Genomic DNA, 5,306 nt, shown 5'->3' on the forward strand with positions numbered 1-5,306 from the left:
TGCCCTTTTCTGCACGAGTGGCGTGTAAGTGCATTTCTTGTGGGAGGGCGCCTCACAACACCTTGAAAGCAAACCTAACACAGTTGAACCTTTCTGTAAGTTTTTAAAAACATTCTCAACTATTTAATATTCTAATAGAAGTAATGAATAAGCACTATGGAGAATTCAGAAGACACAGAAATATGCAAAGAAAAAAGAAAGTGACTTATAATCCCAGGATGTAAAGGTAACTGCTAACATTTTAATGCATTCCTGTTTAGAAGTTCTTTTTGTATATTTATTTATTTGTAAACATTTCACAAAATCGGTTTCATACATTTCAATTTTTTTTAACTGTGGAAGTTTCTAAACATAACATCCCCAAGAAAGAATAGAGTAATGAATTGCCGTATAATCATCACTCTTGTTAATGTTTGCCATTCATGACACATCTATCCCCCCACAATTTTTCCTTGAGTATTTCAAAGAAATTCCCGGACGTCATAGCTTATTGATTATCACAAACCATGTACAGAGAGAAGGGAGGGGAGACTTTAACAGCACTTCCAAGCCTGGAAGCTGAGATGGTACTGAGATGAGAAAGGTACAATAGAATTCCAGTTTGNTTATTAATTTAAAAAATACAGTAAACTCACAACATGATTATGAAAATAACAGCTTTTATGAGAAAATATTTCCAAAAACAAACAATGTGATGCGTGGCAATGTTTTGCATTTTTGCAAACCTATTTAATTCCTGAGTTTTTAGAAGTAAAACAGCTGGATTTTCATATCTGTTTCTACATACTACCTGTTTTCGTATATTGTTTTGGTTAAAGTAATGAAGAAAATTCAGCCTCCCTCAGTTGTGTAGTTGGAAAAGAAATAGTTACTTTAATAGCCTTTCAAGATAATTTTGGATAATCTCCTTTAATACTACACCAAAATTCTACAAGTGGTAGTTTCTTAAAGATTAATTGCAATATAGAATCTGAAGCTGTATCAGTGTACTTTTTGGACTCTATTACATTAAAGTCCTTTGGTCTATCTTTTACTTTAAATGAGTCTTTTTAATCTGTTCATGGTTTTGTGACATCATGCACTGCTTGTTTGGAAAACATTAAATGGTTGAGTTTTGCACATATTTCAAATATTGACACATTTGACTAGACAATATTTTTAAAAATCACATTTGTCAGTGTCACCTCTTGTCTCATCAGAAAAGTTCAGTATCTAAAGACTTTAAGTCTTTAAGTTTTGGGAAACTGTCAAGCTCTTAGTGGTACAGGTTTTCCAAAGTTCTGATATTTGTTGAAAAGCATAAATTTTGTCTTTGGCAAAAACTGCTGTCTGTCATTTTCCTTGAAATGACAAGCTTATTTTGCTCATTTCCAAAAGCTCTGCCAAATACCTAAGTCCAATCAACTGTAGTTTATCAGCTTTTCTTTCAAGAATATGGTATTTTATGGAGAAAAAATGCCTAGCTGACTTCTCTACTGAGGGAATGGCACAACTGCTTTTCCTTGAGAAAACATTGCGTGCTGTGGAATAGCTTTATACTTACTTAACTGGTAAATATAAATTGTGTCACAGAGCCTATGACAAGGACATATACTCAAGGGTTGAGATACAATAAAATTAATAATTGTCACTGTCTCATCAAGTACATGCTTAAGTAAAACTGAAACTTAAGAATGCTTGTTTGTTTTTATTGCAAGTGATTGGCCATATAGAATACAGTGACTACTCACACATTTTGGTGCCATTGCTTTGACTCATGCCAGGGTACCAGTGATTTTAACACCACTCTTTTGCACCATTATTATAATTATAAATACAGAAAAAAAAGGACAAACAGCGCTTTAGTATAAGTAGGAAAATATTTTTGACCTTATGGACCCTCTGAAAAGGTCTCAGGGATAAATCACCTCCGTCTCATTCCAGGAGTCCATAGACCATGCCTTGAGAACTGCTGCTTTATTTCTTCGAGAATCTGCCAACATTTTTAGGATATTCAAAAGTTGATATATGATTATTTAATATGCTTTTATGCTATAAAATGCATTTCTTTAGAAATACACTAGAACTAATATGTGGATCCCGTGTATATCACATTGTGAGCATAATAATGATGATGATAATTATTAGCATCTATTGAGCACTTAACAGGCAGAGTCTCTAGTGCTTTGCTTTTATTAACTCATTTATTCCTCATTTGAACTTATTTCTATTTTCCACATAAGATAACAGAGGCACAGAGTGTTTACTTGAACAAGGCCGTTCTCAGCCCTGACTGCATCCTGAGATCACCTGCAGAGCTTCCAAAGATATAAATGTCTGCTCTTTATTTTGACAGATTTTAGTTTAGTATTAGAAGGGGCCTGTACACTTTTAAAGCCTCCCTACATTTTTAACATGCTGCCGGTGTTGAGAGTCACTATCTTGGAAGCTAAGGCTCTGGTTGAAAATCCTGGCATTTCTGTTGGCTACTGAATTATCAGGAACAAATTACTTAACTCTTTCTATACCTCAATTTTCTTCTCAGTAAAATGGGGATAATTATTGCCCTTATCTCTGTCTTACTGTTGTGAATTTTAGAGATATTACGTGTAAAACACTTAGATCAGTATACTTGCTGCATAGATGTCAAGTGGTGCCATTGTTATTGGCAGAATTTATTAATTGCTGGGTTTTATTATGGGATGGAGACTGTCAGGAGTTAAGCAGACATGGAGAGGATTTCTTATTTCACATTGAATGGTAAAGAAGGACAACTAATGTAAAACAGTGAAGTGAGGAGCCATCTGTATGACTAGGAAGCGTTCCAGGTGGAATGTAAGTCCATTTCAAGGGTTGGCTGGTTTCCTGCTTGTGTTGTTCTCTGTTCTTTTTGTTCACCCCGGCTCTGTCTCTGTTGTAAAAGATTAGCTTTTAGATTCCACACCCACCCCCCTCACCTCCCCTTGTTTTCCCTGGAATTTATGGAGATCTGAATTACTGTCACGTTTTAAAACAATGCATGTTACCACTTCAACTTCCTTTCCCCTTTGTCCTTAAGAAGGAAATTTCCCAACATGAGCTGAAGGACCACTCTCTGCTTATATGCTGCATTTCAGGCAGAGGATAATAAGGTATTTTCTCCAAGGCTTTCAAGGCCTTTCAACCATGCCAGGGCCTCACAGTCCCCAAGACATTGCAGTAACTTTCCAATAAGATGTTCCAAGACAAAAAGACTTTAAACTCTGTCTGAAAATATCCCCTGATAATTCATCTGTAAATATTTTACTAAACGTTTTGAGCAGGGCCCTGCTGTCCAGATGTGCAGGTTTTGTAGTGTGACCCAGATTTTGAAGCACTCAGACAACACAGTTAGGTGGAGGCTGTTCATCAGGTATCTGCATCAGCAAGAGAAGGGACTGCTTTTAACTGACCATTCTTACAGGGAAGGAGTAAATTTTAGAAACTTTGTATTAATATAAAGGTAAACATTTTAGAAAGTAAATTTCTAAATCTAAAGTTATTTTGAAGTTATCAAGAGTTTACAATAGTTGTTAACTACTCAGTATCGATTGAGAAAAATAAGAGTATGTGCACATGTGTAGAAAATTTCCAGGAGTGTTTTGAATATCTAGGTTTAACACTTCTATTTTTTAATATTTACTATTAGGATATATAATACAAACCCAAATATGCAAAGTATTATTATTGGTTTTCCTTAAAATTTCCACTTCTTCATGCAACTACATAATTTATTATCTAAGATCAACATGGACTTTAATGAAACTCAGTAGGAAAAATAACCCAATGGATGGGAGTATATGTTATACCCCAAAACTCTCTCAATCTAAAATTGACACTTATACATAACACTGAATTTTCCCTGTGACTTGATCTTTGTCTATGTCACAAACCCTTTTAAACTCTTCCTCAAAATATTCCTCCTGATGGAGCACGACCTCTAAACATATGGTATTTCCATCTACTTTTCTCATTATAATTCCATTACCAAAAGGAGTGGGTTCTATTGACAAGATTTATGAAGTTTCATTCTTAATTGAGGTGAGGATTTTTTTGTTATTTCTTGTTTTTGTTTTCAGCCATTGTCTTTTTATTTCTTTGCAGCCAGCTGATTTCAAATTTGTAGTTCACATATGAGACTTGGTCCTAAATGGGTCTCACTAATGCTCAGTCGATTGGAGCCTCGTGGACTATTTCTTGGTTTCTGGAGGCATATAAATCACAGAACATGTTAGATGGTGAAAAAGGTAAGCTGAGCTTTCCTGGGGTTTATTGAAGTCATACTGTGTCCTAAGCATAAAATCTTGGCATCTCTGAAACAAGTGCTCACTTGTCCACATCTCTGAATTCTCTATCTTTCCAGGAGGCAGCATGCAAAGTGAGATGAGCACTGCTCAAGAAGCAGGGCCATATCAAGAACTTTCCTGCTGGGCAATCTGGCATTAAGCTGCAAGTGATTCATTCAGATGTCAAGACTTCATGATAAATTGTTCTTAGTTTCACAAACAAGGTTATTCCCCCTGCCAGTTGTGGGCAGGAACACTAGTTCAGATTTCTAAAGATGAAAAGTGTATCTTGAACCTCAAAAGAGATGGCTCTAATAATATCAAAAATCTGGAGTTTCCAATCCGTGAGCCCAGGATTCTAGTGGACTACTAGTGTAATGAGTGTAAAAAAATCTTCAGTGATGTCTTCAACTTTGATCTTTATCACAATTAGACTTAAGAAGCTTTATACATGTAGTGAGTATGGAAAAGGCTTCTGTTATAGCTCAGTTTTTAATATTTATCAGAGTGTTCACATGAGGGAGAAATGCTGTAAGTGTGGTAAGGGTTTCATTCCGAGCTCATGTCTATAAACTCAGAAAGCCCACACTGTAGAGAAACCACACAGATGTCAGGGATGTAAGAAAGGCTTCAGTTGTAGATTAGCACTTAAAGTTCATTGCAAAGTCTACACAGGCAGAGAAGCCATACACTTGTGAGGAGTGTAAGAGAGTCTTTATTCCCACCTCACACCTTCAGGACCATTAGAGAATCCACACTGGGGAGAAGCCATTCAAAGGTGATGCATATGATGCATTGCAATTCAGCACTTCATAGTTACTGTAAAGTCCATGCAGGAGGGAAACTATACAAATTTGAGGAATGTGGAAAGGGCTTTATTTGTAGCTTAACTCTTCACATCCATCAGAGAGTCCACATGGAATAAAAACCCCATAAATGTGAGGGATACGGTAAGGGTTTCATTCAGCTTTCACACTTTGAAGCCCATCATAAAATCCGCACTGGAGAGCAACCATACGTATA

The sequence above is a fragment of the Galeopterus variegatus genome, unplaced genomic scaffold, assembly GCF_000696425.1.
Source record: "Galeopterus variegatus unplaced genomic scaffold, G_variegatus-3.0.2 Scaffold12618, whole genome shotgun sequence".
Classification (NCBI taxonomy): Eukaryota; Metazoa; Chordata; class Mammalia; order Dermoptera; family Cynocephalidae; genus Galeopterus; species Galeopterus variegatus.